Here is a 24827-nt window from a genome sequence, read left to right as displayed (position 1 = left end):
TATATGTGTATGCATGTATGTGTGTATGTGTAGAGTGGGGAAAAAAGTATTTAGTCAGCCACCAATTGTGCAAGTTCTCCCACTTAAAAAGATGAGAGGCCTGTAATTTTCATCATAGGTACACGTCAACTATGACAGACAAATTGAGAAAAATAATCCAGAAAATCACATTGTAGGATTTTTAATGAATTTATTTGCAAATTATGGTGGAAAATAAGTATTTGGTCACCTACAAACAAGCAAGATTTCTGGCTCTCACAGACCTGTAACTTCTTCTTTAAGAGGCTCCTCTGTCCTCCACTCGTTACCTGTATTAATGGCACCTGTTTGAACTTGTTATCAGTATAAAAGACACCTGTCCACAACCCCAAACAGTCACACTCCAAACTCCACTATGGCCAAGACCAAAGAGCTGTCAAAGGACACCAGAAACAAAATTGTAGACCTGCACCAGGCTGGGAAGACTGAATCTGCAATAGGTAAGCAGCTTGGTTTGAAGAAATCAACTGTGGGAGCAATTATTAGGAAATGGAAGACATACAAGACCACTGATAATCTCCCTCGATCTGGGGCTCCACGCAAGATCTCACCCCGTGGGGTCAAAATGATCACAAGAACGGTGAGCAAAAATCCCAGAACCACACGGGGGGATCTAGTGAATGACCTGCAGAGAGCTGGGACCAAAGTAACAAAGCCTACCATCAGTAACACACTACGCCGCCAGGGACTCAAATCCTGCAGTGCAAGACGTGTCCCCCTGCTTAAGCCAGTACATGTCCAGGCCCGTCTGAAGTTTGCTAGAGTGCATTTGGATGATCCAGAAGAGGATTGGGAGAATGTCATATGGTCAGATGAAACCAAAATATAACTTTTTGGTAAAAATTCAACTCGTCTTGTTTGGAGGACAAAGAATGCTGAGTTGCATCCAAAGAACACCATACCTAATGTGAAGCATGGCGGTGGAAACATCATGCTTTGGGGCTGTTTTTCTGCAAAGGGACCAGGACGACTGATCCGTGTAAAGGAAAGAATGAATGGGGCCATGTATCGTGAGATTTTGAGTGAAAACCTCCTTCCATCAGCAAGGGCATTGAAGATGAAACGTGGCTGGGTCTTTCAGCATGACAATGATCGCAAACACACAGCCCGGGCAACGAAGGAGTGGCTTCGTAAGAAGCATTTGAAGGTCCTGGAGTGGCCTAGCCAGTCTCCAGATCTCAACCCCATAGAAAATCTTTGGAGGGAGTTGAAAGTCTGTGTTGCCCAGCGACAGCCCCAAAACATCACTGCTCTAGAGGAGATCTGCATGGAGGAATGGGCCAAAATACCAGTAACAGTGTGTGAAAACCTTGTGAAGACTTACAGAAAACGTTTGACCTGTGTCATTGCCAACAAAGGGTATATAACAAAGTTTTGAGAAACTTTTGTTATTGACCAAATACTTATTTTCCACCTTCCATTTGTCTGTCATAGTTGACGTGTACCTATGATGAAAATTACAGGCCTCTCTCATCTTTTTAAGTGTGAGAACTTGCACAATTGGTGGCTGACTAAATACTTTTTTCCCCCACTGTATATATATATCTATGGGGGATTGGAAGTGATGCAGACAATTACATTGATGGAAGTTATAATCTATCTGCAATATTAAGCTGATCTACCCCCCCCCCCCCCCAAAAAAAAATAAAAAAGATTGTAAGAAAGCAGTCATCACAATCGATATTGTTTGATCCACATGATAGTATTATTGTGTGTGTGTGTTTCATTCTGCTTCCAATAGCCATTATACATTGTCATTTACAGAACATAGTCACATTTGATAAACCAGTGTTACCTGTCATGTAAGACTGGTTGTCATAGCCAGTTATAACTGGCATCATCCAGCTTAAAATGACAACGTTTCTATCACAATGCCAATAAACTCACCACATATTTCTATACAATCCACTCGATCTTATGCAATGTAATGGAATACTTATTTCAATTGACACAACCCAATATTGTTCTATTGACTCTCCAAGCAGTGTCAGGACAAAGATTCTTGACTGGAAGCCAATCAGTCATTCAGAGTGAATCAGCCAAAAACCTGTCGGGGCTGAAACAACAGCCATTCTTTGTGAGAGAAAGACCTTGTCACACTGTTTACATGCAGTGTAATTCGTTTGAGACGGCAGGTTTTCAACACGCCCTGTAAGTACTCCACACATTACAGACAACTGTGTGTTTACTGTACCAAATGTGCTACACAGAAGGACACAGATTGGTTGAGTTTGCACAGCGAACATGGTTCTGACTGTAGAAAAACACCTTGATCTGTTCGGTTAGAAATCAGTTTTGCTTACAGTTGTTGATGTTGATATCAACGATCGTGGCCCTCGAGTAGTCAAAAATACTTGAATTAAAAGCCTGGCAAAACTCACAACTCCCATTTCCTCCATTAAAATGTGTACACATATCTTGGTTAATCTGTTAAAAGTTGTTTTACTTCCACACAATCTCTCCTCTCCTGTGTTGGTTGGATTAACTCAAAACAATGGGGTAACTGAAGAAAACAAGAATCATAGTCATCTTCAGAGAAGGAAAGGAGGATGGATCATGCAATTAAAACATAGCTGAAATGCAAAATTCCTCATGTACATAATTCAATATTAGCCAACACTATGGCAAGGAACACTGACATTAGAGAGAGAAAGTCAACCTCATTCATGGATCACCGCTAGAACACACTACCCATCTAACTCAGTGTGATGAACAGATTAGCCCAGAGAAGTAGTTGGATTTCATTTCTCCATTCATCATTAAACAAGACATACCCACATATTGTAAGTAATCATGACAATGCTGCAACTGACTATATTTGGCTTTTTCCTAATATTAAAGAGTACATTGAAGGAAATAAGTCATCCTCTGTGACCCGCATACCAGACTCCCAGACAAGACTGCATTGGTTAAGCTACGGACTGATTTCAAATAAACAGAACAGAGATGTCTTTAAAACATATAATTTCCCCCTGGTGAATCGTTTTTGGGCATCTGAGTAAGCATCGAGTCCTACCTGAGAGAAACTTGCTGTGTTATTTTTATCTCCATACCTTTGATCCAGCCAGGTATTTATAGAATGAAAACTAAGACAACTAACAATGAACTGTTGTTATGTGTATTGCTTTATATGGGCGTAATATAAAATGTTTGATATGAGGTGTGTTCAGTGCTGCCGTGTCTGAAGTTTTAAGGCTTTCCACCTGTTTTCCAAGATACAGTACATTCATGCCTTAGGTTGCTTCTGAGAATCTGGTAGCCAGAGTGAGTCAGGAGATTTATGTAGCAGACACGATACCCCCAAGGCTCCTAAATGAGAAGCTCAATCCTGGTAACAGTGTCTTGAACCACCGCAATCAAAGACAGAAACACAGAATGTTATCTGAGACCGTGTGTCTCTGTGTGTGTGTATTTGTATGCTGGTTTCTGGCCCTGTGTCTTACACTATTGGAATGTATGGTCCTGCATGAGTTTGTGTGTGTGCGTTAGCGTGCGTGTCAATGCAAATGGGTCTTTAGTATATGTGTCTAGGTTTATGTAATAGTAGGTCATAGTAAGTATTTTTGAGTGGCCATTTTTGTGAGACTTTGTGTTTACACTACTAATGAGATGCCCAGGAACAACTGGGTGTATGTTCTTGGGAGGTCAGCTGCAGCACATTGTAAAACACAGCCCTGTGATGGGACAATGTGTGAGTGTCTGGTTCTCATCACTGCCTCAGAAGTACTCTGTGTCATATAGTACACTCACTGTACAGCAGATAGTGTCCACATTTCTTCCTGCTCTGCCTGGAGCCTGGTTATGTGATACCCAAAGACATTGGTTATCAGAAATGAAGTCGTCCTGTGTTTTCTCACTGATAAAGACAAATATGTCTGTATCCCTTTATCTTATCAGTGTAAAAGTAGTGTAGGCTATAAGCACACAACAAACCTCAACATGTGCAGGCTACACTAAGGGCTCAATTTGTGTGTGTGTGTGTGTCTGAACATGTATTCTGTACATACATACCTGAAAATGTGTACACACAAAAACACAAGTGTGTGGATGAATGCGTGCGCACGTGCGCTTGTGTGGTTTCTGCGTGTGAGTGTGTACGCAAATATATGTGTGTATGATTGCGTGTGGGTGTACTAATATTGAGCCCCGTACATCCAAACCAAATCACAGAGGCAGGGGGCCACACATGCAGTGAGAGATGAAGATGATCGATGACACACACTGGAGCCCAACTGTGTGCTTTTCAGACTCATGACCCGGGGGTGTTAGTATTTGAGGTGAAGGCTCCATCTTGATTCATGACATCAAGCTTAGCTCAGAGTGCTCTTTGCCAACTGTCACTCAGACTTCGATCTGCCCCGTCTTGGAGGCTCATCTAGATAGACACACACACACACACACACACACACACACACACACACATACACCACACACACACACACACACAGAGAGATCATCAAAGAGTCATTATCTACACAGGCGTCATACAGCTATTATAACTCATGCAACATGCTGGATGCTATGTATACAAAGCACTGAAATACTTTGTTTGTCTAAGACAGGTGTGTTTATTTTCTTTAGGGGATAGATCAGCTTTAATATTGCAGATAGATGTGACCTCTATCAACGTAATTGTCTGCATCATTTCCAATCACCCATATATATTTTTTGTATATATTACAGTACTAGTCAAATGTTTGGACACACCTACTCATTCCAGGGTTTTTCTTAATTTTTACAATTTTTTATATTGTAGAATAATAGTGAAGACATCAAAACTATGAAATAACAAATATGGAATCATGTAGTAACCAAAAAAGTGTTAAACAAATCTAAATATATTTTATATTAGAGATTATTCAAAGTAGCCAACCTTTGCCTTGATGACAGCTTTGCACACTCTTGGCATTCTCTCAACCAGCTTCATGAGGTTGTCACCTGGAATACATTTCAATTAACAGGTGTGCCTTATTAAAAGTTAATTTGTGGAATTTCTTTCCTTCTTAATGCGTTTTAGCCAATCAGTTGTTTTGCGACAAGGTATCGTTGGTATACAGAAGATAGCCCTATTTGGTAAAAGACCAAGTCCATGTTATGACAAGAACAGCTCAAATAAGCAAAGAGAAACAACATTCCATCATTGCTTTGAGACATGAAGGTCAGTCAATCCGGAAAACTTCAAGAACTTTGAAAGTTTCTTCAAGTGTAGTCGCAAAAACCATCAAGTGCTATGATGAAACTAGCTCGCATGAGGACCGCTACAGGAAAAGAAGACCCAGAGTTACCTCTGCTGCAGAGGATAAGTTTATTACAGTTAACTGCACCTCAGATTTTAGCCCAAAGAATTGCTTCACAGAGTTCAAGTAGACACATCTCAACATCAACTGTTCAGAGGAGACTGCGTGAATCAGGCCTTCATGGTTGAATTGCTGCAAAGAAACCACTACTGAAGGGCACCATTAAGAAGAGACTTGCTTGGGCCAAGAAACACGAGCAATGGAAATTAGACCGGTGGAAATCTGTCCTTTGGTCTGATGAGTCCAAATTTGAGATTTTTGAGACGCAGAGTAGATGAACGGATGATCTCCGCAAGTGTGGTTTCCACCGTGAAGCATTGAGGAGGAGGTGTGATGCTGTGGGGGTGCTTTGCTGGTCACACTGTCTGTGATTTACTTAGAATTCAAGACACACTTAACCAGCATGGCTACCACAGCATTCTGCAGCGATACGCCATCCCATCTGGTTTGAGCTTAGTGGGACTATAATTTGTTTTTTAACAGGACAATGACCCAACACACCTCCAGGTTGTGTAAGGACTATTTGACCAAGAAGGAGAGTGATGGAGTGCTGCATCAGATGACCTGGCCTCCACAGTCACCCAACCTCAACCCAATTGAGATGGTTTGGGATGAGTTGGACCGCAGGGTGAAGGAAAAGCAGCCAACAAGTGCTCAGCATATGTGGGAACTCCATGAAGACTGTTGGAAAAGAATATAAAATATATTATTTGTATAACACTTTTTTGGTTACTACATGATTCCATATGTGTTATTTCATAGTTTTGATGTCTTCACAATTATTCTACAATGTAAAAATAGTAAAAATACTGAAAACCCCTTGAATGAGTAGGTGTGTCCAAACTTTTTTAGCTAAATGAATGACGGTTTGACACTTTTTAATTTTATCACTTACTGTAACTCAGTAAAATCATTGAAATTGTTGCATGTTGCGTTTATTTTTTTGTTCAGTATAATTTAATGAGCCATTCACAGTTTCACTGTACCAGCCGTGTGTACTAAGACTTGCATGGCTTAATATTTGAGACACGACTGGCAGGATCACTCTGGTAGATCCCCACAATATTGAGGTGGACACGGTCTTCTAGTAATTGAGGAGACCCAAGTGCACCCAGTGGGATACCCCGACCTACCAACAGCCGAAAATGTGGGAGCCGAGGCACTGCTCAAGAGGGGTTCTGTTAGAGGGTGTCACGATCGTCATTTGAAGAAACGGGCCAATGCGCAGCGTGGAATGCGAACATCTTTTATTTTAATTCACCACACGAACAAAAACAACAAAACGATACGTGAAGTCCTTGGGTACATACACCAACCAACACGGAACAAGATACCACACCACACAAATGCCAAACGACTACCTAAGTATGGTTCCCAATCAGAGACAACAAGCAACAGCTGATTCACGTTGCCTCTGATTGAGAACCACCCCGGCCAACATAGAAACACATCAACTAGATCCTGAACATAGAAACACAAAACATAGACTCTACACACCCTGGCTCAACATAACAGAGTCCCCAGAGCCAGGGCGTGACAGAGGGTTTTTGGAGTATACTGCACAATGGAGCCAACAACAAAGTTTGAAAACACAACGTGTTTCTGATACTAGCGAGTAATAGGGTGAACCAGAGGTCGCCAGAGCAATTGTCTCCTACAAGGTGTGAGAAACCAGGTGTGGGAGAATTAAAATGTAAATATTTCACTCAGAACCACTTAAAATGATCAAAATTGCAACAGGATAAGTATAATACAAATAACTGTGAAAAACGTCTTAAAAGGTCATTCTATAAGTTTATTAATGGATCATGTCCACTGGAGTGACAGCTATTTCCTATGATGTGACACCATCTTCATGTCACAAAAAGGGAAAAAAACAAAGCTTTTAGCAATGTGTCACAATTTTAACCAATTTAAATAAATGTATATTTGTGTTTGCCATTATGGACAAAAAAAGGGGCTGTCACGTCAAATTACAAAATCATCATGCACAGTTTGTTCTTATTTTAAACTCAATATGGGTTTACTATTATTGGATATGTTTGGATTGGATAAGGATAAACAGAAACAGAAATAGCGTAGGTGGCGAGAAATAACAGTTTCAAACAAAACAAACAGTATTGGGTATTTACCAGTACTTAGAGCTGCCTGGAAGACCACTAGAGTGAAGACCCTAGGGAAAGTTATTGATTGTGGTATTTAAAGTAACTTAAGATGTGTCAAAGTCACAATGTGTTGTTGTCATTCTGGCCTAATATGGACACCGTAGATGACAATATTTTCATCATGACAGAGAGAGGATGTCACTGCAACCGTAGTACATGACAACACGTCACAACTTTTGTAAGAGGTTAGCACAGTGTGAACATGCAACTTAAATCTTTGCACCCATCGCACAATCAGTGACTTCAATGTAGGATTTACAGTGTATGAAGTCGGAGTTTGGCCATTAGTTAGTACTTACAGTGCTGTTGATCCCATTATTTGCATTGTTAATACAAGATAAACATGAGTAACTCTGAATAGCTCAGGCTTGTGTAGGCTACTGTATGTTTCTGTAGGCCTATATATTTAATAGTGGACAGCATGTTTTAATGGCATGCAGCCGATTTCTCAAATAAAAGCTTACCTTAGCTTGTTCTAAAGCTGCATATAAGATGAGAACCCTAACATGCAACCAACAGATCTTATGCTGCCTGTCTTGCCTTTAATCTTATTTTTCTATAGGAGTTCACTGAGAGGTCTGATGCAATGAAATCCACTTTTTGGTGTCGTCATATATACATTTTTTTGCCTAGCCTCCTCAAAACTTTACCCAAATCTCTTTTCTACTAATCCAGCAGGCTGATTGAAAAACATCAAATGAAATGGGAAACATCAAATGAAATCACTGGGAGAGACCTCAACTAGGAGATACCTTATCCTGATACAGAATGTGCTGTGATGGAGATTGTTTGAAGATATTTTGTGTCACTGTCCTATGTGTGTGTTTGTGTGTATGAGGATTAGATCTGACCGCATATGATCTACAGTCACGCAATCTGACACTCCTTTTAGCTCTAAACTATGTACAGTGGGGAGAACAAGTATTTAATACACTGCCGATTTTGCAGGTTTTCCTACTTACAAAGCATGTAGAGGTCTGTAATTTGTATCATAGGTACACTTCAACTGTGAGAGACGGAATCTAAAACAAAAATCCAGAAAATCACATTGTATGATTTTTAAGTAATTAATTTGCATTTTATTGCATGACATAAGTATTTGATACATCAGAAAAGCAGAACTTAATATTTGGTACAGAAACCTTTGTTTGCAATTACAGAGATCATATGTTTCCTGTAGGTTTTGACCAGGTTTGCACACACTGCAGCAGGGATTTTAGCCCACTCCTCCATACAGACTTCTCCAGATCCTTCAGGTTTCGGGGCTGTCGCTGGGCAATACGGAGTTTCAGTACCCTCCAAAGATTTTCTATTGGGTTCAGGTCTGGAGACTGGCTAGGCCACTCCAGGACCTTGAGATGCTTCTTACGGAGCCACTCCTTAGTTTCTCTGGCTGTGTGTTTTGGGTCGTTGTCATGCTGGAAGACCCAGCCACGACCCATCTTCAATGCTCTTACTGAGGGAAGAAGGTTGTTGGCCAAGATCTCGCGATACATGGCCCCATCCATCCTCCCCTCAATACGGTGCAGTCGTCCTGTCCCCTTTGAAGAAAAGCATCCCCAAAGAATTATGTTTCCACCTCCATGCTTCACAGTTGGGATGGTGTTCTTGGGGTTGTACTCATCCTTCTTCTTCCTCCAAACACGGCGAGTGGAGTTTAGACCAAAAAGCTCTATTTTTGTCTCATCGGACCACATGACCTTCTCCCATTCCTCCTCTGGATCATCCAGAGGGTCATTGGCAAACTTCAGACGGGCCTGGGCATGCGCTGGCTTGAGCAGGGGGACCTTGCGTGCGCTGCAGGATTTTAATCCATGACGGCGTAGTGTGTTACTAATGGTTTTCTTTGAGACTGTGGTCCCAGCTCTCTTCAGGTCATTGACCAGGTCCTGCCGTGTAGTTCTGGGCTGATCCCTCACCTTCCTCATGATCATTGATGCCCCACGAGGTGAGATCTTGCATGGAGCCCCAGACCGAGGGTGATTGACCGTCATCTTGAACTTCTTCCATTTTCTAATAATTGCGCCAACAGTTGTTGCCTTCTCACCAAGCTGCTTGCCTATTGTCCTGTAGACCATCCCAGCCTTGTGCAGGTCTACAATTTTATCCCTGATGTCCTTACACAGCTCTCTGGTCTTGGAGAGGTTGGTGTCTGTTTGATTGAGTGTGTGGACAGGTGTATTTTATACAGGTAACGAGTTCAAACAGGTGCAGTTAATACAGGTAATGAGTGGAGAACAGGAGGGCTTCTTAAAGAAAAACTAACAGGTCTGTGAGAGCCGGAATTCTTACTGGTTGGTAGGTGATCAAATACTTATGTCATGCAATAAAATGCAAAATAATTACTTAAAAATCATACAATGTGATTTTCTGGATTTTTGTTTTAGATTCTGTCTCTCACAGTTGAAGTGTACCTATGATAAAAATTACAGACCTCTACATGCTTTGTAAGTAGGAAAACCTGCAGAATTGGCAGTGTATCAAATACTTGTTCTCCCCACTGTATGTTTGTGTGAGCGTCCATGTGTGTGTCTGTGTGCATGTGTGTGTTTGCATACATGTAGGCCTATAGTATGTGTCTTTTTAAGAGCATGTGCAGGTGTGTGCTATTCACTTTCTATGTAAACCCTCAACTTGTTTTACCTGTGCTATCCTACTTAAGTTATCACTCAACACCAGTAAAACCAGGAGCATAACCCTGAAGATGTAGGATTGCCATAAATCGGTGTTAGAGCCTTACATTATGTGCTCTGGCACAGAATAGCATGACCTCCTAGGACAGAGTGTTCTATTTAGATTGGGGAATTTGGTCAGAATCAGCTTATTCAGCATCCAAAAATAACAAACAACGGAAGTCGAACTTAATATGCCCCCGCTTGATGTGAGTTATGACCCCAGTTTGAATTAACAAATCTCAAGATCATAATCTGTCTATTATCCTTGGTATTGTGGTGAAACTTCTCTCGTACAATTGTGAAACCCTGCTCTACAACTCATATTTCAGTGTCCAAAAGACTATGGCAGAAACGTGTAAGCAGAGTTTGTGATGGCAAACCCTTTTCCCTATCCTGATCTGCTCTGTAAAAATCCACCGGCCCAACAGCACATCTCTCACCACATCACTCAGGAGCCTGCTCTCTCTTTTCCCTCTCTATTTTCCACTTCCCATCCCTCCATCATCTGGATGTTGCTTTTGGTCACACTCTCTCTTCCCCGCTCTTAAATCATGGCCCAAGAGAGGACTCACCCAGGCCACTGACAAGAGGAACCACCCCTAAGACAAAGCAGGCATTCCGCCTCATTGGAGCTCCGCTAGTGCTACGCAATTAGGAGGAAGATCCTCCATGGTCCATCTCCATCCAAAACACACAAACAGAGCCGCGACGTCAGGTCTCAGCTGCACTCAGCAGCACGCTACAGGGCCGGCCCATGCTCCTGCCACGCGGCATTGGCTGCAGGACAACCAGAGGCCCAGGCTTCGGCCTAAGATCAGGCCTAATAGTTCCCCACCATGAGTGACACGATGGGCCTGGGAGTCCAGCTGGGGAAAAACAGTGTTAAGATAGGGTCTTACATCAGGATGTAGTCTTCATATTCAATGTAAAGCTACTCCCAACTACTAGCTACTCTTGAGTGACATTCTTCATGACCAATGCTTGGCATGCATTGAAACATGTATCTTTCTCGTGGCTTTCTTTTGCAAAATAACTATGAATTAACAGACTTATTTTCAAATAATTGTCAACATATAACATTACATTAAGGTCTAGGATGTTCATTGTATAACAGGGAACAATAGCAGATCTATTTGGCTACAGAGAAGTAGCTCATTGTTCCCTCGTTGGCGCAGACACTATCCTAGCTTCTAACTAACGTTAGCTAGCTATCAAGCTAGGCAGGTTTGCTTAGCAGCTTGTACACAGCCCACAGCCCTTGTGGCAAGGACCACAGATTGTCCAGGGAGTGTGACTGTTTGATTCCCTGCTGTTTGTAGCTGATTCTATCTGCCCTGCGACCTTCCCTGCCGACATTGCTACCATTACAAAGACCAAAGCCGGTGGCATTACCGTTGAGGACAGGTGGAGGATCTGTCATCTTCCAATTAGAATAATAATAAAAATCCAAATAAAAATCATTCAGTTTAAGCTAGTTCAATCCACCACATCCGCCGATGTCACACTTCCGCATCAGCGGTGAAAGGTGACAGAGCTAGAGCAGTGTTTGTCAGACCATGAGACATCCCAAAAATTGGTCTTCTCCCAAAATCGCCTATAGTACCCGAAAGGTTTGGCTCTCACGAACACGATGGTGTTCTCCGATTTGCTCTATTTATTTTTTATTTATTTAACTAGGCAAGTCAGTTAAGAAACAAATTCTTATTTACAATGATGGCCTACACCGGCCAAACCCGGACGACGCTGGGCCAATTGTGTGCCGCCCTATGGGACTCCCAATCACGGCCGGTTGTGATACAGCCTGGAATCGAACCAGCGGGTCTGTAGTGACGCCTCAAGCACTGAGAAGCAGTGCCTTAGACCGCTGCGCCACTCTATGACCCCCACAAGCGTCTTGGGACTCATCTGATGTCGGTATGGCCGATCTGCCAACTTCTGTCTGTAGCGTCCGAACAGTTTGGGCTACACACTAATATGAAAGGTGAGACTCTCACGAACATGTACATGTCAGTTGTTTTGCTCTAGGATGTCCACAGTCCTCAAAATACTCTTTGGAAGGTCCCCCGGTACCAGTTGAAAAAATGAATGAAAGTATATATGGAAACTGTTTAGTGCCAAAAATATGGGGTTAAATACATGTTAAAAAAATATATAATAATCCTGATCTTTCTTATATCTCTCAGATATACTGTAGGTCAGACACTTCCGAACAAACTTCCCTCCCCCGGCTTAGACAGGGCTTAGACTGTTATGGGTTAAACGAACATAAAGAGTTCTAAGGAGTTGTGTCTCTCTCTGGCGGGAGGTAAGCTTGGCTTATATGGCTTATATACATAGTTTAAGCTTTGTCGAGTAAAGCTTAAACTATGTATTTAGATTGTAGTTAGGTATTGTAGGTAGTTATCGTGGGTTGTTGTTTGTAATTATTGTAGGTAAGTATTGTATTCGGCTGAGCCCGGTGAAGCACGAAGCTAGCTAACCCACTACCTGGACTAGCTAGCGGGTAGCTACTGGTTACTATTAGCAACTGTGGATAGTTGTTTCATGCCTGAGAGTACCTGTAATTACGCCAGCTAGCTGCCTACAATAATTACATACAATAATGCCTACCATTCAGCTGTTTTTCTAACCTCATTGTCTGAAGCGTTAACGTTAGGTAGTAAGTGGCTACTGTGCTCGAAATGTAGCTAGCTTGTTGCTACCTGGATAGCTACTAAACAATAGATGGAACGACCTAGCGAACAGACGCGAACTGGCTGAGTCAATTCAGTGGCTAGCTTTGCACTTGGCTAGCTAACAGTAGCTGCTAGGGGTAAGTTATAACCTACATTTGTGTTTTGTTTTTACATACTGGTAGCCAGAGTCGTTCAAGGGAATTCGGGACATGGGTGACTAGTTAACGTTAGCTTGGCTCTCTCTGTGTGTTCGTGCCGTGGGAGGAGGGGTTTCTTCGTTGGCAGAAAGTAATTGCTAGCAAGTATGCTAACTATTCTAGCTATAGAATAGTTAGAATAAGTTGACGACGGACTCGCTCAAGCTGTCGGGACTAACCAACAACGTTAGACACGAACACAAATGATCTGCTTGGCGTGTTGACACACTGGTGGTTTGTTGTGGCCGAGTATTGGTGCTAAACCATGTTGTTGGAGTCCGGCATGCTAGTTGGCTGTGGCGTCATATGACTAGGTGCCCTGGACGGTTTTCACAGAAGAATACTGTACCAAGTTAGCTAGCTGAATAAACTAAGTTAGTCTATTCCTAGAATACATTGAACCGCTGTAGTTTACAACAATTATAGTTTCTGAGGTGGAAGTTGGGAGAGTTATATTTGGGTGTTTCAGTGAAACGTAAGTGAGGGAGGCCCCGCTCTCTCGCTTTCCCAGATGTTTAGTTCATTTAATTCCGATCTCCTTTGCATTATTGTAGCCATTTTCTGTAGCCTGTCAACTATGCCTCTGTCTATCCCTGTTCTCTCCTCTCCGCACAGGCTATACAAACGCCTCACACCGCGTGGCTGCTGCCTCTCTAACCTGGTGGTCCCTATACGCACGACCCACGTGGAGTTCCAGGTCTCCGGCAGCCTCTGGAACTGCCGTTCTGCGGCCAACAAGGCAGAGTTCATCTCAGCCTATGCTACCCTCCAGTCCCTCGACTTCTTGGCGCTGACGGAAACATGGATTACCACTGAAAACACTGCTACTCCTACTGCTCTCTCCTCGTCTGACCATGTGTTCTCGCATACCCCGAGAGCATCTGGTCAGCGGAGTGGTGGCACAGGAATCCTCATCTCTCCCAAGTGGACATTCTCTCTTTTTCCCCTGACCCATCTGTCTATCTCCTCATTTGAATTCCATGCTGTCACAGTCACTAGCCCATTCAAGCTCAACATCCTTGTCATTTATCGCCCTCCAGGTTCCCTTGGAGAGTTCATCAATGAGCTTGACGCCTTGATAAATTCCTTTCCTGAGGATGGCTCACCCGTCACAGTTCTGGGTGACTTCAACCTCCCTACGTCTACCTTTGACTCATTTCTCTCTGCCTCCTTCTTTCCACTCCTCTCCTCTTTTGACCTCACCCTTTCACCGTCCCCCCCTACTCACAAGGCAGGCAATACGCTTGACCTCATCTTTACTAGATGCTGTTCTTCTACAAATCTCACTGCATCTCCCCTCCATGTCTCCGACCACTACTTTGTATCCTTTTCTCTCTCGATCTCCTCCAACACTACTCACTCTGCCCCTACTCAGATGGTAATGCGCCGTCGCAACCTTCGCTCTCTCTCTCCCGCTACTCTCTCCTCTTCCATCCTATCATCTCTTCCCTCTGCTCAATCCTTCTCCCTCCAATCTCCTGATTCTGCCTCCTCAACCCTCCTCTCATCCCTTTCTGCATCCTTTGACTCTCTATGTCCCCTATCCTCCCGGCTGGCTCGGTCCTCCCCTCCTGCTCCGTGGCTTGACGACTCATTGTGAGCTCACAGAACAGGGCTCCGGGCAGCCGAGCGGAAATGGAGGAAAACTAGACTCCCTGCGGACCTGGCATCTTTTCACTCCCTCCTCTCTACATTTTCTTCATCTGTTTCTGCTGCTAAAGCCACTTTCTACCACTCTAAATTCCAAGCATCTGCCTCTAACCCTAGGAAGCTCTTTGCCACCTTCTCCTCCCTGCTGAATCCCCCCCCCCATCCTCCCTCTCTGTGGATGACTTCGTCAACCATTTTGAAAAGAAGGTTGACGACATCCGATCCTCGTTTGTTAAGTAAAATGACACTGCTGGTCCTGCTCACACTGCCCTACCCTATGCTTTGACTTCTTTCTCCCCTCTCTCTCCAGATGAAATCTTGCGACTTGTGACGGCCGACCGCCCAACAACCTGCCCGCTTGACCCTATCCCCTCCTCTCTTCTCCAGACCATCTCCGGTGACCTTCTGCCTTACCTCACCTCGCTCATCAACTCATCCTTGACCGCTGGCTATGTCCCTTCCGTCTTCAAGAGAGCGAGAGTTGCACCCCTTCTCAAAAAACCAACACTCGATCCCTCTGATGTCAACAACTACAGACCAGTATCCCTTCTTTCTTTTCTCTCCAAAACTCTTGAGCGTGCCGTCTTTAGCCAACTCTCTTGCTATCTCTCTCAGAATGACCTTCTTGATCCAAACCAGTAAGGTTTCAAGACTGGTCATTCAACTGAGACTGCTCTTCTCTGTGTCACGGAGGCTCTCCGCACTGCTAAAGCTAACTCTCTCTCCTCTGCTCTTGTCCTTCTAGACCTGGCTGCTGCCTTTGATACTGTGAACCATCAGATCCTCCTCTCCACCCTCTCCGAGCTGGGCATCTCCGGCGTGGCTCACTCTTGGATTGCGTCCTACCTGACCGGTCACTCCTACCAAGTGGCATGGCGAGAATCTGTCTCCGCACCACGTGCTCTCACCCCTGGTGTCGCCCAGGGCTCAGTTCTAGGCCCTCTCCTATTCTCGCTATACACCAAGTCATTTGGCTCTGTCACATCCTCACATGGCCTCTCCTATCATTGCTACGCAGACGACACATAACTAATCTTCTCCTTTCCCCCTTCTGATAACCAGGTGGCGAATCGCATCTCTGCATGTCTGGCAGACATATCAGTGTGGATGACGGATCACCACCTCAAGCTGAACCTCGGCAAGACGGAGCTGCTCTTCCTCCCGGGGAAGGACTGCCCGTTCCATGATCTCGCCATCACGGTTGACAACTCCGTTGTGTCCTCCTCCCAGAGTGCGAAGAGCCTTGGTGTGATCCTGGACAACACCCTGTCGTTCTCCGCTAACATCAAGGCAGTGACCCGATCCTGTAGGTTCATGCTCTACAACATTCGGAGAGTATGACCCTGCCTTACACAGGAAGCGGCACAGGTCCTAATCCAGGCACTTGTCATCTCCCGTCTGGATTACTGCAACTCACTGTTGGCTGGGCTCCCTGCCTGTGGCATTAAACCCCTACAACTCATCCAGAATGCCGCAGCCCGTCTGGTGTTCAACCTCCCCAAGTTCTCTCACGTCACCCCGCTCCTCCGCACACTCCACTGGCTTCCAGTTGAATCTCGCATCTGCTACAAGACCATGGTGCTTGCCTATGGAGCTGTGAGGAGAACGGCACCTCCGTACCTTCAGGCTCTGATCAGTCCCTACACCCAAACGAGGGCATTGCGTTCATCCACCTCTGGCCTGCTGGCCCCCCTACCTCTGCGGAAGCACAGTTCCCGCTCAGCCCAGTCAAAACTGATCGCTTATCTGGCACCCCAATGGTGGAACAAGCTCCCTCACGATGCCAGGACAGCGGAGTCACTCACCACCTTCCAGAGACACTTGAAACCCCACCTCTTTAAGGAATACCTGGGATAGGATAAAGTAATCCTTCTACCCCCCCTTACCCCCCCCCAAAAAAACAAAAAAAAAACATATTGTAAAGTGGTTATCCCACTGGCTATAAGGTGACTGCACCAATTTGAAAGTCGCTCTGGATAAGTGTGTCTGCTAAATGACGTAAATGTAAATGTAAATGTACAAGCAGTTGTTAGAAAATAGCTTCAAGTGTTGTGTCCAAATACTTGTGGAGTCAACTAATAAAAGAATGGACGATCTGACCAGAGAGGTCCAGGACCTTAAGAACAGTTTGCAATTCTCCCAGGGTCAGCTCAATGAATTTAAACAGGAGAACAGCAGGATGACAGCAATCTTTAAGTCATTTAGAGAGGACATCAGTTATGTATGTGAATCCATGATAACAATGACGGAGAAATCAGATTATCACGAGGGACAATCAAGGTGGAACAATATTGTTGTTCTCCACATGAGACCAGGACGGAGTCTGAGGACAAAGTGAGGGAAATAATCTCTGAGAAACTGAAGATGTCCCAAATCAAATCAAATCAAATCAAATTGTATTTGTCACATACACGTGTTTAGCAGATGTTATAGCGGGTGTAGCGAAATGCTTGTGCTTCTAGCACCGACAGTGCAGTAATATCTAACAAGTAATATCTAACAATTTCACAACATATACCCAAATACACACAAATCTAGTAAGGCATGGAATTTAAGAATATATACATGGACAAGCAATGTTAGAGCGGCATGGACTAAGATACAGTAGAATATTATAGAATAGAATACAGTATATACATATGAGAAGAGTAGTGCAAGCTGTGTAGAGCACTCCTCCCGAGTGGCGCAGTGGTCTAAGGCACTGCATCACAGTGCTAGCTGTGCCACTAGAGATCCTGGTTAGATTCCAGGCTCTGTCGTAGCCGGCCTCGACCGGGAGACCCATGGGGCGGTGCACAATTGGTCCAGGGTAGGGGAGGGAATGGCCGGCAGGGATGTAGCTCATTTGCTAGAGCATGGTGTTTCAACGCCAGGGTTGTGGGTTCGATTCCCACGGGGGGCCAGTATGAAAAATAAAATAATGCATGCACTCACTAACTGTAAGTCGCTCTGGATAAGAGCGTCTGCTAAATGACTGAAATGTAAATGTAAACATTATTAAAGTGACTAGTGTTCCATTTCTTAAAGTGGCCAGTGATTTCAATAGGCAGCAGGAGCTTCTAATGTGCTAGTGATGGCTATTTAACAGTCTGATGGCCTTGAGATAGAAGCGGTTTTTCATTCTCTCGGTCCCAGCTTTGATGCACCTGTACTGACCTCGCCTTCTGGATGATAGTGGGATGAACAGGCAGTGGCTCGGGTGGTTGATGTCCTTGATGATCTTTTGGCCTTCCTGTGACAACGGATGCTGTAGGTGTCTTGGAGGGCGGGTAGTTTGCCCCCGGTAATGCGTTCGGCAGACCGCACCACCCTCTGGAGAGCCCTGCGGTTGCGGGCGGTGCAGTTACCGTACCAGGCGGTGATACAGCCCGACAGGATGCTCTCAATTGTGCATCTGTAAAAGTTTGTGAGGGTTTTAGGTGCCAAGACGAATTTCTTCAGCCTCCTGAGGTTGAAAAGGCTCTGTTGCGTCTTCTTCACCACAGTTCTCGCTTTGTGAACGGGGGCATTGTCATGCTGAAACAGGAAAGGGCCTTCCCCAAACTGTTGCCACAAAGTTGGAAGCACATAATCGTCTAGAATGTCATTGTATGCTGTAGTGTTAAGATTTCCCTTCACTGGAACTAAGGGGCCTAGCCCGAACCATGAAAAACAGCCCCAGACCATTATAACTCCTCCACCATACTTTACAGTTGGCACTATGCATTTGGGGCAAGTAGAGTTCTACTGGCATCCGCCAAACCCAGATTCATCCGTCGGACTGCCAGATGGTGAAGCGTGATTCATCACTTCAGAGAATGCGTTTCTACTGCTCCAGAGTCCAATGGCGGTGAGCTTTACACCACTCCAGCCGATGCTTGGCATTGCGCATGGTGATCTTAGGCTTGTCTGCGGCTGCTCGGCCATGGAAACCCATTTCATGAAGCTCCCGACAAACAGTTATTGTTTCCAGAGGCAGTTTGGAACTCGGTAGTGAGTGTTGCAACCTTGTACAGACGATTTTTACACGCTACGCGATTCAGCACTCGGCGGTCCCGTTCTGTGAGCTTGTATTGCCTACCACTTCGCGGCTGAGCAATTGTTGCTCCTAGACGTTTCCACTTCACAATAACAGCACTTACAGTTGACAGGGGAAGCTCTAGCAGGAAATTTGACAAACTGACTTGTTGGAATAGTGGCATCCTATGACAGTGCCACGTTGAAAGTCACTGAGCTCTTTAGTAAGGCCATTCTACTGCCAATGTTTGTCTATGTAGATTGCATGGCTGTGTGCTCGATTTTATACACCTGTCAGCAACGGTGTCGCTGAATTAGCCGAATCCACTCATTTGAAGGGGTGTCCACATACTTTTGTATATATAGTGTGTGTAACCTTAGAAATAAGGCTAATGAAATCAATAACTTGATAACATCAAATAACATGAATATATTAGACATTTCTGAGACTCATTTAGATAATTCCTTTGATGATACAGCAACATCTACAGAACAGACAAGAATTCCAATGAGGGAGGTGTTTATATATTTGTATATTCAGAGCCATGAGAAGATCTCATATCAAGTGTTTTTGAAGTGTTGTGGTTGCAGGTTCAGCTGCCTCATCTAAAGCCTATTATTTTAGGATGTTGCTATAAGCCACCAGGTGCTAACATTCAGTATCCAAATAATGTGTGTTACATGCTTGATAGTGTATGTGATGTAAACAGAGTTGCCTACTTTCTTGGGGAACTGAATATTGACTGGTTTTCAACAAGCTGTCCACTCAAGAGGAAGCTTCTCACTGTAACCAGTGCCTGTAATCTGATTCTGGTTATTAATCAACCTACCACAGTGTTTACAAACACTACAGGAAATTTAACATCCACATGTATTGATCACATTTTTACTAATACTATAAAACTTTTTTTCTGAAGCTGTATCTGTACATATTGGATGCAGTGATCACAATATAGTGGCTATGTCCAGGAAAGCCAAGGTTCCAAAAGCTGGACCTAGAATAACGTATAAGAGATCATACAAAATATTTTGCTTATGTGGATGATGTTAAAGATATTCATTTGTCTGAGCATCCAGATGGTGTACCTAATGAATTCATGAAAATGCTTCTTCCAATTATTGATAAACATGCATCTGTTCAGAAACTGACTTAGAACTGTTAAGGCTCCATGGAATGACAAAGAATTGAAAAGCTGTATGGTTGAAAGTTATGGGGCAAAAGGAGTGGCTAATAAGTCTGTCTGCACATCTGATTGGCTGACTTGAGAAGTTATGTGGCCAAATTAAGAAATGATGTGACTAAACTCAACAAAATGAAGAAGAAACTGTATTATTAAGCCTTCCTAATATTTAGTCGCACCCCCCTTTTTTCGCTCAGTAAAGCCTCAATCCGTCGGGCCATTGACTCTACAAGGTGTTGAATGTGTTCCACAGGGATGCTTCCCACAGTTGTGTCAAGTTGGCTGGATGTCCTTTGGGTGTTGGACCATTACTTATTTTTAAATATTTTTTTGGTGGGGTAGATCAGCTTTAATATTGCAGATAGATTGTGGCTTCCATCAATGTAATTGTCTGCATCATTTCCAATCCTCCATATATCTGTGTGTAAATATATATATACAGTGGGGAGAACAAGTATTTGATAAACTGCCGATTTTGCAGGTTTTACTACTTACAAAGCATGTAGAGGTCTGTAATTTTTATCATAGGTACACTTCAACTGTGAGAGACGGAATCTAAAACAAAAATCCAGAAAATCACATTGTATGATTTTTAAGTAATTAATTTGCATTTTATTGCATGACATAAGTATTTGATACATCAGAAAAGCAGAACTTAATATTTGGTACAGAAACCTTTGTTTGCAATTACAGAGATCATACGTTTCCTGTAGGTCTTGACCAGGTTTGCACACACTGCAGCAGGGATTTTGGCCCACTCCTCCATACAGACCTTCTCCAGATCCTTCAGGTTTCGGGGCTGTCGCTGGGAAATACGGAGTTTCAGCTTCCTCCAAAGATGTTCTATTGGGTTCAGGTGTGGAGACTGGCTAGGTCACTCCAGGACCTTGAGATGCTTCTTACGGAGCCACTCCTTAGTTGCCCTGGCTGTGTGTTTCGGGTCGTTGTCATGCTGGAAGACCCAGCCACGACCCATCTTCAATGCTCTTACTGAGGGAAGGAGGTTGTTGGCCAAGATCTCGCGATACATGGCCCCATCCATCCTCCCCTCAATACGGTGCAGTCGTCCTGTCCCCTTTGCAGAGAAGCATCCCCAAAGAATGATGTTTCCACCTCCATGCTTCACGGTTGGGATGGTGTTCTTGGGGTTGTACTCATCCTTCTTCTTCCTCCAAACACGGCGAGTGGAGTTTAGACCAAAAAGCTCTATTTTTGTCTCATCAGACCACATGACCTTCTCCCATTCCTCCTCTGGATCATCCAGATGGTCATTGGCAAACTTCAGACGGGCCTGGACATGCGCTGGCTTGAGCAGGGGGACCTTGCGTGCGCTGCAGGATTTTAATCCATGACGGCATAGTGTGTTACTTATGGTTTTCTTTGAGACTGTGGTCCCAGCTCTCTTCAGGTCATTGACCAGGTCCTGCCGTGTAGTTCTGGGCTGATCCCTCACCTTCCTCATGATCATTGATGCCCCACGAGGTGAGATCTTGCATGGAGCCCCAGACCGAGGGTGATTGACCGTCATCTTGAACTTCTTCCATTTTCTAATAATTGCGCCAACAGTTGTTGCCTTCTCACCAAGCTGCTTGCCTATTGTCCTTGTGCAGGTCTACAATTTTATCCCTGATGTCCTTACACAGCTCTCTGGTCTTGGCCATTGTGGAGAGGTTGGAGTCTGTTTGATTGAGTGTGTGGACAGGTGTCTTTTACACAGGTAACGAGTTCAAACAGGTGCAGTTAATACAGGTATGGAGTGGAGAACAGGAGGGCTTCTTAAAGAAAAATTAACAGGCCTGTGAGAGCCGGAATTCTTACTGGTTGGTAGGGGATCAAAAACATATGTCATGCAATAAAATGCAAATTATTTACTTAAAAATCATACAATGTGATTTTCTGGATTTTTGTTTTAGATTCTGTCTCTCACAGTTGAAGTGTACCTATGATAAAAATTACAGACCTCTACATGCTTTGTAAGTAGGAAAACCTGCAAAATCGGCAGTGTATCAAATAATTGTTCTCCCCACTGTATATATATATATATATATATATATATATATATATATATATATATATATATATATATATATATATACACTACCAGTCAAAAGTTTGGACACACCTACTCATTCAAGGGTTTTTCTTTATTTTTACTATTTTTTACTTTGTATAATAATAGTGAAGACATCAAAACTATGAAATAACACATATGGAATCATGTAGTAACCAAAAAAGTGTTAAACAAATCAAAATATATAACAGCTTTCATCAAGGCTATTGTGGCTATTTGAAGAATCTCACATATAAAATATATTTTGATATATTTAATAATTTTTTGGTTACTACATGATTCCATATGTGTTACAGCTTTTCACACTCTTGGCATTCTGTCAACCAGCTTCACCTGGAATGCTCTTCCAACAGTCTTGAAGGAGTTCCCACATGTGCTGAGCACTTGTTGGCTGCTTTTCCTTCACTCTGCGGTCCAACTCATCCCAAACCATCTCAATTGGGTTGAGGTCAGGTGATTGTGGCGGCCAGGTCATCTGATGCAGCACTCCATCACTCTCCTTCTTGGTCAAATAGCCCTTACACAGCCTGGAGGTGTGTTTTGGGTCATTGTCCTGTTGAAAAACAAATTATAGTCCCACTAAGCACAAACCAGATGGGATGGCGTATCGCTGCAGAATGCTGTGGTTGCCATGCTGGTTAAGTTTGCCTTGAATTCTAAATAAATCACAGACAGTGTCACCAGCAAAGCACCCCCACACCATCACACCTCCTCCTCCATGCTTCACGGTGGGAACCACACATGCAGAGATCATCCGTTCACCTACTCTGCGTCTCACAAAGACACGGCGGTTGGAACGAAAAATCTCAAATTTGGAATAATCAGACCAAAGGACAGATTTCCACCGGTCTAATGTCCATTGCTCGTGCTTCTTGGCCCAAGCAAGTCTCTTCTTCTTATTGGTGTCCTCAAGTAATGGTTTCTTTGCAGCAATTCGACCATGAAGGCCTGATTCACGCAGTCTCCCCTGAACAGTTGATGTTGAGATGTGACTGTTACTTGAACTATGTAAAGCATTTATTTGGCCTGCAATTTCTGAGGCTGGTAACTCTAATGAATTTATTCTCTGCAGCAGAGGTACATCTGGTTCTTCCTTTCCTGTGGAGGCAGTTTCATCATGGTGTTTGATGGTTTTTGCGACTGCACTTGAAGAAACTTTCAAAGTTCTTGAAGTTTTCATGATCGACTGACCTTCATGTCTTAAAGTAATGATGGACTGATGTTTCTCTTTGATTATTTGAGCTGTTCTTGACATAATATGGACATGGTCTTTTACCAAATAGGGCTATTTTCTGTATACCACCCCTACCTTGTCACAACACAACTGATTGGCTCAAATGCATTAAGAAGGAAATAAATTCCACAAATGAAGGCACACCTGTTAATTGAAATGCATTCCAGGTGACTACCTCATGAAGCTGGTTGAGAGAATGTCAAGAGTGTGAAAAGCTGTCATCAAGGCAAAGGGTGGATACTTTGAAGAATATAAAATATAAAATATACACTTTTTTAGTTACTACATGATTCCATATGTGTTATTTCAACATTTTGATGTCTTCACTATTATTATACAATGTAGAAAATAGTAAAAATAAAGAAAAACCCTTGAATGAGTAGGTGTGTCCAAACTTTTAACTGGTACTGTATATATTTAATTTCAGCAGTGAGGTCATGCACTGGTTCTAGAGGGCCAGAGAGAGAGTAAATTGAAGCTGAGAAGTACAAAAGGTCAAATAGATTTCCAAGCCGATGCCAGAGAGCTATTGCTTTTGGTGGAGATGACATCAATGAGTCTTGCTGGGATTTTCCCTTTTATGGAGTCTGCCAGTTTGCCTTTCAGGTGTGAGGGAATGCAGTGTTTTCTGCTGAGGCTGCAAAGGAGCATACATACATCATCCTCATCCTCATCATCATAGTCATCATCACCAATCAGCACTGATTTATCTTTGAGAGGTCTCCTGCAGTGCTCTTCCGGTGACCCGGTGGGGTGCAAGAGTAGATGAGATGTGTGTGTGTGTGTGTGTAAAGTCTAAGCAAGGCAAGAGGGGATACAAGGAGGGAAGACAAAGTTTTACAGGGAATTCAAGATTCTTCCCCTGCTTCACTTATGTGCGTCCACCCCTGAGTCCTGCTACAGGCCACATTTACAAAGGATGTGTCTCCTTAGTAGATGCCCATGCTGTGCCATTGTAGCCCATGTAGCCTGTATGCCTGGAAGAGGGGTCTGCCTTGCTGCAGCAGCCTCAGTATCCCTGCCCAGTCTATCGGCCCTGCTGTGCCATTGTCCAACAACTCCCGGCCAGGGACACAATTCCACAATGCCCCCCCCCCCCCCCCCCGGGTGTTGTGATCCCTCAGTGCCAGTGTCCCTCAGGTCAGAGGGACAAGGACACGGGTACAACCACAGCAGCTAGACACCTGTGGCTCCCTGTTGGCAATCCCAATCCATGCCAACCCCACCACTCCACTGCCAGGGCACTTAGGGGCACATTAGTTTGGTCATGAGCCAGAGGGAGGGGGTAAGGCTTTAGAAGAGGAGTTCTGGCACGGTGCCAAGGAGAAAGTAGGAGGGAGGAAGAGAAAAGAAGGGAATGGTCACTAGAATGTCTCCCTTTTTGGACAAGACTTTCGAATAAGATCGATGATTAAAGAAAGAGAGATTTTTTGATACTCGTGTCTGGCAGAGACATCTAGCTAGTTGTTGGCACAAAGGAGTAATTGGAATTGCTTCCAAATGAGAGGAATCATGTGCACAGGTTTGTTTGGTTTATACAACACAAGATACTTGAGACAGCTGTATTTTTCTTCAACACATAAAAGTGCTTTGGGAAGGTATAACATATGTTTCCTTAATGATGAGGTATTTAAGATTGAAGTCATA

This window comes from Coregonus lavaretus (genome assembly GCF_964263955.1).
Source record: "Coregonus lavaretus genome assembly, chromosome: 5".
NCBI classification, from domain to species: domain Eukaryota; kingdom Metazoa; phylum Chordata; class Actinopteri; order Salmoniformes; family Salmonidae; genus Coregonus; species Coregonus lavaretus.
The sequence above is the reverse complement of the archived record's forward strand: the minus strand, read 5'-3'. Positions refer to the sequence as shown.